Source organism: Ranitomeya imitator, chromosome 2, assembly GCF_032444005.1.
Source record: "Ranitomeya imitator isolate aRanImi1 chromosome 2, aRanImi1.pri, whole genome shotgun sequence".
In the NCBI taxonomy this organism is placed as follows: Eukaryota; Metazoa; Chordata; class Amphibia; order Anura; family Dendrobatidae; genus Ranitomeya; species Ranitomeya imitator.
The window spans coordinates 640,117,657-640,130,800 of record NC_091283.1 but is presented as its reverse complement, the minus strand read 5'-3'; the positions used below and the strand labels follow the sequence as shown (position 1 = coordinate 640,130,800).

Sequence of the window (13,144 nt, the reverse complement as noted above, 5' to 3'; positions counted from 1 at the left end):
ATGCATGACAATGCTTGACCTCATGTGGCTAAAATGCATCAGCAGTTCCTGCATGATAAAGGCATTGATGCTATGGACTGGCCTGCCCGTTCCCCAGACCTGAATCCAATCGAGCACATCAGGAACATCATGTCTTGTTCCATCCCCCAATGCTACGTTGCACCGCACTGATGCTTAAATCCAGGTCTGGGAGGAGAATTCTGAGAAAAACATCCGCTGCCTCATCAGAAGCATGCCCAGGCGTTGTAGGGAGATCATACATGAACACGGAGGCCACATACACTACCGAGCATCATTTCCTTGTCTTAAGTCATTTTCACTGGAGATGGATCAGCCTGTAATTTGATTTTCCACTTTGATTTTGAGCATCATTCATTCCAACTCCAGACCTCTATGGGTTACTCATTCTGATTTACATTGATAATTTTTATGTTTTATTATTCACAACACATTCCATTATGTAATAAAGATTTGCAACTAGAATATGTCATTCAGTGATATCTAGGATGTGGTATTTTTGTGTTCCCTTTATTTTTTTTTGAAGTGTCTGTATACAGACACACTTGTTTGAACAGTCATTCTGTGCTGGCAGAGTCCCTTGAGGGTATGTGCACACGTCAGGATTTCTTGCAGAAATTTCCTGAAGAAAACCAGAAATTTTCTGCAAGAAATACGCATTTTTTTTTGCGTTTTTTTATAGCATTTTGCAAGCAAAATTAGCTTGCAGAATGCTAACGTTTTCCAAGCGATCTGTAGCATCGCTTGGAAAACTGACTGACAGGTTGGTCACAATTGTCAAACATAGTGTTTGACAAGTGTGACCAACTTTTTACTATAGATGCTGCCTAAGCAGCATCAATAGTAAAAGATAGAATGTTTAAAAATAATTAAAAAAATAAAAAAGATGGTTATACTTACCTGCAAACAGCCGTTCTCCTCAGCGGTGTCTGTTCCTATAGATGGTGTGTGTGCAGGACCTTCGATGACGTCGCGGTCACATGAGCGGTCACGCGACCAATCACAAGATGGCGACGTCATCGCAGGTCCTTCACACAGAGCATCTATAGGAACGGAAGCGGCAGCGTGCACCGATGAGAGGCGGGAAGACTCCGGGGCCATCAGAGGGTGAGTATATCACTATTTTTTATTTTAATTTCAAAAACCTGACCGCACATTCAAACATAGACTCAGTGTGAACAGGTGCTGAACCTAGAGTCGCCAACTCGTATATAGTTAAGTAAATAAGGCAGCACACTGCAGCGCTAGAACATACAAACTTGAAGTACAAAATTTGAACTGCATTACTGCACTAGAAATATGAAAAATGAGAGCGTTTAGCGCATAAAAATGGCCAATTTTATGTGTACCTGGTAGCCACTTTACGGCATCTCTCTTATACCAGGTCCTACGCTTGCCTTACCTCGCTGAGAATAAACGTCTCCATCTGAATGGGTACATGTGAAAACCTCTTCCTAGACTAGAATTCTCTCTCTCTGTGGAGGGGTATTGGACCTGCTGTAATTAAAACACCTGTAGGCTAGGAGACGGAGTGCACCATCAGAAGGCTAAAGAATACATTTCAAAAACCTGACCTGCACATCCAAACATAGACTCAGTGTGAACAGGTGCAGAACCTAGAGTCGCCAACTCGTATATAGTTAAGTAAATGAGGCAGCACAATGCAGCGCTAGAACATACAAACTTGAAGTACAAAATTTGAACTGCATTACTGCACTAGAAATATGAAAAATGAACCTGTTCACACTGAGTCTATGTTTGGATGTGCAGGTCAGGTTTTTGAAATGTATTCTCTAGCCTTCTGATCGTGCACTCCGCCTCCTAGCCTACAGGTGTTTTAATTACAGCAGGTCCAATACCCCTCCACAGAGAGAGAGAATTCTAGTCTAGGAAGAGGTTTTCACATGTACCCATTCAGATGGAGACGTTTATTCTCAGCGAGGTAAGGCAAGCGTAGGACCTGGTATAAGAGAGATGCCGTAAAGGGGCTACCAGGTACCAGGGGCGGACTGGCCCAGGTGGAAGAGGGGCATTTGCCCCCTGGGCCGGTCACTAAGCAGCTGATTAAGGCCGCCAGGGGGCCGCCTTGTTTTAGCTGTGCAGGCGGCATCACAGTGGAGGAGACACAGACGCAGGCACAGCTCCCTGTGTGCGGCCGTCTGCTCTGCTGGAGTGGGGGAGCGCGGCTGTTTATCTTCTTCCGGCCGGAGAGGAGCTTGTGGGCGGCTCAGACAGGAGGCCGGATGGTGAGTTGTAGAGCTTCTGTGTGGTGAGCAGGGGACGCTGATAAGTCCAGGGCCGCTTCTGTATATAGTCAGCGGCTGCTCTGATGCTCACTGAGATTTATTGCAGGAGAGTGAACTTTCAGGGTTGCCCTGCCAGTGACAGGTTATCTACTCCAGGGTCACCAGATCTGCAGGAAAGTTCAATCTCCTGCAATAAATCTCCATCCCTGTACCTCAGAGTGACCAGAGACACAATACTGAATCCTGCCCTGGACTGATCCAGCCTGAGCCTGGTACAAAGAATAATACAGAGATCAGAGGTTATACCGTGTACACACTATGTTAGATCTGTATGTACATACAGAAATGCATATACTGTATAAGGCTAAGTTCACATTAGCGTTTGAGTCCCCTGCATGGTGCTGCGACTTCTTTCCTTAAGTTCCACCTACTCTGCATGCGTCCTGCGTACCTATTAACATTGTGTACGCAGCGACATCCATTGTATGTGGATGCATCCGCGTGCATCATTTTGACGTCCCCTTAGAACAGAAGGAAATGCAACATGTTGCGTTCGGCAGGCACATCAAAACGTCGCACCGCATACAACACATGTCTCTGCGTACACAATGTTAAAGATAGGTAGACAGGACGCATGTGGAAGTAGGCAGAGCTTAAGGAAACAAGTCCACAGCACCACGCTGGGGACTCAAACGCTAATGTGAACCCGGCCTAACAGTATATCAAATGCCAGTTATATGTTATGTTGTATGTGTTAGGGCCTGTGCACACGCTGCAGATTGTCGCAGATTTTTCTGCACAGATTTCTCACCAAACCTAAAGGGATTCCTAATGCCATCAAGTGACTGAGAATCCTGATGTCTCGTGCAAACATTCCTTATGTTTTTTCCTCGCAGATTTGGTAGAGATGTAAACAGGGGCTGGCTGGCAAATTTTAGCCTGGGGGACAGGCACACAGCAGTGGCCCATGAGTCGTGGCCCATCCTTAAAGGGGTTGTCAGATCTTAAGCTACATGTCTATGCAGCTCCCCAGAGACCTGGTCGTTGCAGTAACGTCGCTCTGCCACTAAAGGGAGTGATGGTACGTCTGATGGCACTAAAAGAGTTCATCTGACCAGGTATCACAAGCACACACTACACTTCACACTCCGGCCACTAGGGGGAGCAAAAGGCACTATTTACTAGGTCACTCCTCACACTGGTAAAACTAGGGGTTGGATAGGAAGTTAGGACAGACGCTGACTGGGTTTTGACCAGGCAACATCCCGTGGCAGGGGGTGTTGCAGGGGAGACTTCAGGGGAGTCCCTGTCAGGCGTGGGAACCTGGCAGAGACTTAGCGACAAGAACAGAAAGCAACGGAACCGTGCCTGCACTACCTTGCAGCGGTATCCTTAGAAAGGACACGAAGAGAAGGATATTGTGGACAGTGAGAAACGAGATCAAGCACAAAGGAGAGCCAGTAGGAGTCGTGCCCCGAGAACGGCAACATCCTACTGAGGCGCGTAGCCGGTGACCGGAACACCGAGGAAGTAACTGACTCTATGCCTTACTTCAAATACCGCAGTTAATTATAGGTTGGCTGTCTACCTTACATCACCTAAGCAGACACAGGGGGCAAGCGTGGAGAGTGGAGTCTCTAGGGTCCCAGAATAGCTCCGAGCCTTCCCATCAAACGGGTGCGTCCTAGCCGTAACAAACTTGGGGGACGGAGAAAGAAAGAACTAGAAAGAACGAGAAAGAACGAGAAAGAACGAGAATAGAAGTTGTGAGGACTATCCCAAATGCTTAGCAGGGAAGCACTACAACACACAGGTGCTAGTGGTAGGCAACGATTTCCACCTGCAAAGGGAACTCTGGATGTGCCTTCGGACCGGCCGGTCTCAGACAGCCCTGTTGACAGTGCTCTGGATTGAGGATCGTGAAGCCTTCAGTAAAGAGGTAAAGAGACTGCAACCCTGTGTCCTCGTTATTGACTGCGCCTCATACCATCGCCACCTACACTACTGGGAAGCCCTGAGGACATACTTCACCTGTGGGAAGGTATACCATCTAGCTGCCATCACATCACCCCAGTGGACCCCAAGCAGCGTCGGTCACCCTGACCGAATACCACACACAGGTGGCGTCACGAAACCTTGACAGACTTGTATCACCTTTTATTGGACGCCCCTTAGCAGGGTCACGGACCGGGTCCAGCCACCGTGACAACCCCAGAACTGAGCCAGAGAGGACCGGTACCGAGTAACCCGCGGCCCTGCGTCTGGGGGCGCTCCATCTACAGTCACTATGTGTGAATCCTCATATCGTGCGCACTGTGAGGATTCTCTGGTGCTGGCACTGGGAACAGGTGGTCTTGTGACTGCAAGCATGCGAATATATATATATTTATTGACACACACAGTCCTACTGTATAGTGACAGTCACACACACAACCCCACTGTATAATGACACGAACAGCCTCACTGTATAATGACACACACGCACAACCCTACTGTATAATGACACACACAGCCCCACTGTATAGTGACACACACGCACAGCCCCACTGTATAATGACACGCACAGCCTCACTATCTAATCTCACGCGCACACGCACACTGTATAATCACACACACACAGGGCCGGACTGGGATAAATAAAAACAGCCCTGCCACACAAACCCCACCAGCCCACATACTTTAACATTCCCCATTCCCGATCAGTGAATTTTGCTATACTTTGTCCTGCCCTTCAACACTCCTCTTAAAGGCGTTATTTGAAGAGCCACATGTGAATGGCACCGCAGCGCGCATGATCGACCATGATCGACCACGGGCAGGTGCCGGGGACACCCTGGGGACGAGGAGAGCCCAGAGGATGGCAGAGGACTGAGGAGGACAGCGCCCAGTAACCACTCTGCAGAGGAGTCACAGCAGAGGCGCCATCTCCCTCACAGGGGACCAGCGCTCCTCCTGCCGCCCAGCAGTCTCTGCTCCAGAGCCGGGCGCCGCCTCCTCTTCCTTCATTAGCGTCCCCGGAGCCTGCGCTGTAAGTTTTAAGGGCAGCGCAAACTGCGCATGCCTGAAAAAAAACTTGCAGCACAGGCGTCAGGTACGCTAATGAAGGAAGAGGAGGCAGCGCCCGGCGTGCAGAGTACTGAGTGATGGCTGGGAGGCGTTTGTGTCGGGGCGTTTTTGTATCAATAAAGCTGTGTTTTCATATTTTTTTGGTGGGCCGGAGGAGGAGACGTATCACAAAAGAGGCGGACTCGGAATCGCAAAGCATGGTCGCCTCGGTACCAACGGGAGACGCGGCAGAACAGGAGACGCTAAGATCAGATCTATCACAGGCCACTGGTAAGTTGCAGATTATTAATCTTTCTAATTATGTTTTGTCGGAACATGAAATAGCCTTATTGGAAAAGGGCCTGTCTTTTTGCCCTACCAGTGTGCTTGATAAATTTACTTTCATCAAGGACGTCTATCTGTTTTGCAGACAGTTGACTTTTAAATTGCTTTATCATCGCCCCTCGGCCCTAGATGAATTGCCCATGGCTGACAGACTAGTTTTGAGGGATCTCTTGGATCTTCTGGATGAAGGTGATGAGTGCCAGCCCAGAAGAAGATTTACCGGTAGGCTACCCTCTCAAGCCACCCCCCCTTTTTCTTTGTTTCCAGCGGTACAAAGTGTTTTTAATGCCGTGTGTAGGGAGCTACATGAGCTTTAACTTGACCCAAATAAGGGGAGGAATATCAATCAGAAAGATCAGGCTGTTCTAGCTAAATTGGGCTCCAATAGAGACTTTGTCATCCGCGAAGCGGATAAGGGGGGCAACCTGGTCATTTGGCCGGTTGACCTCTATCTACAGGAAGCCATGCGCCAACTGGGGAATTCAGAGTGTTACCAGGTGCTTCCCTCTGATCCTACTTCTGTTTTTCAGGGCAAATTGGGCCGTTTACTAGAGGCTGCCTACACACGCAATATTATCAATAAACGGGAACAAGAATTTCTAACTAACCACCATCCCAGGATTCCCACCTTCTATATGCTTCCGAAGGTACATAAATCTTTACAGGCCCCTCCAGGTAGGCCTATAGTCTCCGGGATTGGTGGGTTACTTGAACGGCCGTGTGTTTACATTGATTTTTTTCTTCAGCCTCTAGTTGCGTCCCTCAAGTCGTACGTTAAGGACTCTACATTTCTGATCCTGCAACTTCAGAACCTTGAGATTCCACCAGGGGCGTGGCTTGTGACCTTGGATGTGGAGTTCCTGTACACGTGCATTGGGCACCAACTGGGTGTACGTGCTGTAGCTTTTTTCCTGGACTTAAACACCACAGAGGATCGAGGACACTATTCGTTTATTTTGGATCTATTGTTATTCATCTTGGATCAGAATTATTTTATTTTTGACCGTGTCTTCTACAGGCAAGTGAGGAGCACTGCTATGGGGGCTCGCGGTGCCCCGTCTTACGCCAACCTTTTTTTAGGTTGGTGGGAGGTCACTAGGGTGTTCTGCCTGGATCACTTCTCTGAACATGTCATGAAGTGGTTCCGTTATATTGATGACATTGTGTTTATCTGGACAGGCACCCTGGAACAATGCAAGGATTTTGTGAGTATTCTGAACGACAACCCCTTGAACATTCGCCTTACCTCACAATACTCTCAGACGGACATTGAGTTTTTGGATCTGAGGCTGAAAATGGAGGGCTCCAAAATCTTGACGACCCTATATCGGAAACCCACGGCTACCAACAGTCTGCTGCACTTTGAGAGTTTCCATCCTTTACATCTCAAAACAGGTATTCCCAAAGGTCAATTCTATAGGGTTAGGAGGAACTGCAGTGAACAAGGGGAGTTTACCACACATTCCCGTGAGCTCACTGCACGTTTTTGAAAGAGGGGCTATCCAAAACGGGTTGTCTCCCGGGCCTTTTCTGCGGCTAACAACAGTAATAGGGAGGACCTCCTTAAAGGCAGGACTAGGACCGCTGAAAAACCATTGGGAATTATTACTATCTTTAATAATCAGTGGCGTGATCTACGGGGCATTCTCTCTAAATATTGGGGTATTTTACAGAGTGAGCCAAAGCTTCTCCCCCACATTGCCCCACAACCCAACCTGGTAGCCAGGAGGGCTAGGAGTCTCAGGGACTGTTTAAGTCATAGCCATTTCCAACGGCCAGTTACGAAACTCCGTAGAGGGGTTAGGCTTATGGGGACCTTCCCGTGTGGAAACTGCAGTATTTGCCCATTTACCAGTCGTGATGAAAAGATTATGGTGCCTTCTTTGTTTCCACAGACTCCTACCAAGGCCTACTTTAATTGTAGGTCTCAGAATCTGGTTTACGCGTTGGTATGTCCATGCCCTAAAGTCTATGTGGGCCAAACCACACAGGAGCTCAGGAGACGTATACAGCAACACTTCTCCACTATTTCAACGGCTACAAGGGACAAGGCAAAAGGAAAAACTCTTACATCAGTGGCTGAGCATTTTTTGGCTGTACACAGTTCACGCTGGGCTGGCACGAAAATCCTGGGACTTGAAGCAGTACGAATGAACATGAGGGGCGGAAATGTTGCCCTTGAACTTTTGAAACGAGAATCCAAGTGGATCTTTGACCTGAACTCTGTTGTCCCTTGTGGCTTGAATGAAGATCTTCTGTTCACTGGCTTTTATAAACAATGAGTGGTTCCACTGTTAAGTGGGTGATATAACTGGCCAGTGAAATTTGGCCCGTTGTTTCGGCTCCTCTATGTACTCACCCATTCGAGCCAGGTGTTTATTCAGCTTATTGTGCTGTTATGGACCCTAGTTGGGCTTGTGCTCTATCTACATTTGGATCGATCATCATGGGGCTGTTTTGCCCTTGTTGGACTATACGGGGAACTTGTCATTTTTTTATTCATTTTTTTCATTCACTTTTTTCCTCAATGCGGGGCCCTTATGTTTGTATATTTCTATATTATTTTGTCACTGTTGTTTATCTGCTCCCTTTATCTTTATAATTTGCCCACATTTGCTAAGTGATCAGGTTTGTGCATGCGCTATTGTGTCTCGACGACTGATGACGGTGTGGATTCTTCCGCTTTGGGACGTCGGCGCCTTTATTTGTAGACGTATTTATAATGTCTATATACCACACAACTCATACTATGAGGAGGTATGTCTTCATTGATGTGCACATTCTACTTTTTGCTTCCCCTGTTTCTATGACTACTGGTAATTGCTCTTGCGCTAGTACGTTGGTCACTCTATATGTGTGGCCTTAACATCCGTGTGGAGTTCGCAAAATGTTTTTTGCAACGGCGTAGTCGTCTGCAGGAGCGAATATAATACGTGTGTATTCTGCAGTGCACTTTGCGTCCGTATGAGCGGGTATAGTTATATTTCTATGTGCATATTTTGTTTTGTTCCCCTTGTTTCTACATTTTGTACATTAGTATATTTGACTGCCTCTGCGCAAGCGCACTAATCACTTTCTAGGTACTGTCCCTATGACCGGGTTCGGTCTGCACTTTTTTGTATAAGGAAGCTAGTGTATTCATCTGTGGAGCTTCTATAATATTTTGCAGCGCTTAGTGCCTCTGCATTATACTGTGCACTTTGCGCTCCTATTGATGGATGTTTATATCAGTGTGTATGTTGTATTTGCTCCCTCCGCCTTCATACTTTGTCTAATATCGTTAGTGAGCGTCTTTGCGCAAGCGCACTAGCTTTTGTGTACGTGTTGCCTTGACGACCAGGAGCGGTGTGTATTCTTCTTCTCTTGGACGCTGGCGCATGCGCACTTACTACACGCCGGGCCCGGCGTCTGCGATCGCCATTTACACTTGCTCCATGCAGCTTGTCGCGCCGCTGCACAGCTGAGACTCGGTAAGTCGCTGATTCGCTTACATTTATAGCACAGGCAGACCATACAGGCTTTACCCCTGACGAAGCCACCAGAGCGTGGCGACACGCGTTGGGTGCCTGTAGCCCGCACGTTACCTGCAGTGGGTATGCACTCCTCTTCTACCCTGCTTGTTATCGGTGCCTTTGGTATATTGACATTTATGCACTTTATGCATTCTACTAGGGCGCACGGTCTGTTCATATGTGGGTACTAGACAACCTATATGTGCTCATTGGTGGTCTGAGTATATCTTAGTCCAATGACCGGCCTCTGAGCTCTTTCTCTAGCACCATTTTATTAGTGATCATTAGGCCATATTGACTCTATTGTGTCAGGCTGGTTTTGTTGTGCTTTTTTGCTTCCCCAGGTTCTGTTAACGCCTATGTACCTTAACATTTATTCAGGGCTTGTTGGGATTGCTTTAGGTTACTATCATGTTGTCAGTCAGGTCATTCTAACCTTTGGATGTGCTATTTTTTACCCTGTTCAGGTTCGTGCGGGCTTTTTGCCTTATTCTGGGCTTTAGTGTTCACGGGGTTACTGTTCACCCCTTTGTTTTTAAGGTTTTAGTGTGTTTTGCCGTCTGTACATGTTTTTGTATCAATAAAGCTGTGTTTTCATATTTTTTTGGTGGTGACTCCCTTTTGTAAGGCCTATCTGTTTTCTCTTTATATATGCGTGGTAGTCTTTAGGCCTGGTTTGAGTCCCACATACCGTGGTGCCCCCATTCCTTTCTTACTGTGTCGGGGGAAAAGACATTCCCCCCTGACAAACTACAGGTATGACAGGCAAATTCTAAAAACGATTATTTCAGCGTTGGAAGGGACCCGAACTAAAAGAGCCACCTTTACAGAATGCAGCATTAGTACTGCACAAGTTGGCTCTTTTAGTTAAAAACGCATTTGGGGGGGGGGGGGGGGTGACAGGGTCCCTTTAATACAGGTGCTCATTAGGATGGAATCACAGTAGCCAATGATACTTGGCTCTTGCTCTGCTGTGAGCATGAGCCAAGTGTCAGTGCTCCAATGCTCTCGCAGCACAGGTGTGGAGGAGACGGAGAAATTAATTAATTAATTTCTCCATCTCCTCAATGGTCTGAGTATCAGACTGCAACATCTGCTGAGAAAAAAAAAACGACTGCACATGGACAGCAAGTGAGAAGAGAATCATACCACTTTTGTGGAAGAAAATGGAACCGTTTTTTTTTATACGCTTTATTAGTCCATGTGGCAACATTTCACTTCCATATCAGAGAAATGTGCAGTTATGGATCCGAAACGTTGCCACATGGGCCAATAAAGAGTACGCTACTTTTCTCACAATTAATCAAAGTGATAGACAGATACACACATACATAATAAGAATAGATACTGAGAATAACACCATTTATGCAGGACAGTAGAAGTATATACTTGAGTATAAGTCGACCCAAGTATATGCCGAGGCACCTAATTTTGCCATAAAAAACAGGGAAAGCTTATTGAGTCAAGTATAAGCCAGGTATGCATTGTCCCCACATCCCGGTCCTTGTATCCATGGCTCCCCTGTCCATTTATAATGGCTCCTTATCCCCATCCTTGTATGCATGGCTCCTTATCCCCGTCCTTGTATACATGGCTCCTTATCCCCATCCTTGTATGCATGGCTCCTTATCCCCCATCCTTGTATACATGGCTCCTTATCCCCGTCCTTGCATGCATGGGCTTCTTATTCCCATTCTTTCTATGCATGGCTCCTTATCCCCGTCCTTGTATGCATGGCTCCTCATCCCCGTCTTTGTATGCATGGCTCCTTATCCCCGTCCTTGTGTGCATGGCTCCTCATCTCCATCCTTGTCTGCCTGGCTCCCACATCCCTGTCCTTGTGTGCATGGCTCCTTATCCCCGTCCTGATATGCATGGGCCTCTTATTCCCATTTTTGTATGCATAGCTTCTTATCCCCGTCCTTGGATGCATGGGCCTCCTATTCCCATTCTTGTATGCATGGCTCCTTATCCCCATTCTTGTATGCATGGCTCCTTTATTCAGACTCCAACCAAAGCAGAGTGGACCTCCTGAAATGCGGGGTGGTACTGAAAGAGGTACCCCAGCTTGGTAGACCCCGTTACACTGGTGGCAGTGAGCGGGATATGATACCCCTTCTACATGTGCATCTCACATGGAACCTGTTATACATACAGTCATGGCCAAAAGTATTGACACCCCTGCAATTCTGTCAGATAATACTCATTTTCTTCCTGAAAATAATTGCAAACACAAATTCTTTGGTATTATTATCTTCATTTAATTTGTCTCAAATGAAAAAAAAACACAAAAAAATTATCCTAAAGCCAAATTGGATATAATTCCACACCAAACATAAAAAGGGGGTGGACAAAAGTATTGGCACTGTTCAAAAATCATGTGATGGTTCTCTAATTTGGGGTAATTAACAGCACCTGTAACTTACCTGTGGCATCTAACAGGTGTTGGCAATGACTAAATCACACTTGCAGCCAGTTGACATGGATTAAAGTTGACTCAACCTCTGTCCTGTGTCCTTGTGTGTACCACATTGAGCATGGAGAAAAAAAAGACTAAAGAACTGTCTGAGGACTTGAGAAACCAAATTGTGAGGAAGCATGAGCAATCTCAAGGCTACAAGTCCATCTCCAAAGACCTGAATGTTCCTGTGTCTACCGTGCGCAGTGTCATCAAGAAGTTTAAAGCCCATGGCACTGTGGCTAACCTCCCTAGATGTGGACGGAAAAGAAAAATTGACAAGAGATTTCAACGCAAGATTGTGCGGATGTTGGATAAAGAACCTCGACTAACATCCAAACAAGTTCAAGCTGCCCTGCAGTCCGAGGGTGCATCAGTGTCAACCCGTACTATCCGTCGGCGTCTGAATGAAAAGGGACTGTATGGTAGGAGACCCAGGAAGACCCCACTTCTTACCCCGAGACATAAAAAAGCCAGGCTGGAGTTTGCCAAATTAAAATATAGGGAGTATAGCTCAGTGGTAGAGCATTTGACTGCAGATCAAGAGGTCCTTGGTTCAATTCCGAGTGCCACCTGTAGATACTTTTTGGATGGACAAATGTCTTTTTTCGGCCTTACTAACTATGTTACTATCAATTATTAGGTTCTGTAGAAGGACGTAGATCTGGGGATTTATTATGATGGAATATAGGCTGAACTGGATGGACAAATGTCTTTTTTCGGCCTTGCTAACTATGTTACTATGTTACCTGGAAAAGCCTAAAACGTTTTGGAAGAATGTTCTCTGGTCAGATGAGACAAAAGTAGAGCTTTTTGGGCAAAGGCATCAACATAGAGTTTACAGGAGAAAAAAAGAGGCATTCAAAGAAAAGAACACGGTCCCTACAGTCAAACATGGCGGAGGTTCCCTGATGTCTTTTGTCTGGCCCATTTTTGGAGTTTTGTGTGAAATGATCAATGTTTTGCTTTTTGCTTCATTCTCTTTTGTGCTTTTTCATTTCAGACAAATTAAATGAAGATAGTAATACCAAAGAATTTGTGATACATGTGTATACATGTACATATGTGTTTACATACATGTGTGTGTATATATATATATATACATACACACACACACACACACACTGCAGTGTCACCTATATAAGGTATATATGCATCAGTAGCAGTGTCACCTATATAAGATATAGACTGCCATACATACATAATAGTGATCATATACAGCAGTATCACCTATATAATGTATATATAGCAGTCTATACACATTATATAGGTGCAACTGCTGTATATACATTAAAAAAAATCATCTTGGGACTCACCCAGGCCCCTGAGATTGGGGGGGGGGGGGGAGGGAGGTCAGGAGGATGAAGAGCTGAGGTGGGTCAGGTCCTGTCCAGCGTCGGCGGTGAAGAGGATCCCAGGCATTGGTGAGCCATTTCTGGGGCGGCTGGGAGCAGGTAATTGTAGCCGGGGGCGGGGGGGGGGGGGGGGGGGTGCAATATCCATGGTACCTTCTTGGGCTA

The 13,144-nt window shown here is 46.4% G+C and overlaps 1 non-coding gene and 1 pseudogene across 1 annotated transcript; one reads left to right on the top strand and one right to left on the bottom strand.

Moving 5' to 3' along the window:
• The window catches only part of LOC138666768 (zinc finger protein 721-like), a 112,831-nt pseudogene that overhangs the window by 39,668 nt on the left and 60,019 nt on the right, over window positions 1–13,144 (bottom strand).
• On the top strand, window positions 12,128–12,199 carry TRNAC-GCA (transfer RNA cysteine (anticodon GCA)). The gene has a single exon. It is a non-coding gene; the product is annotated as a tRNA-Cys (tRNA).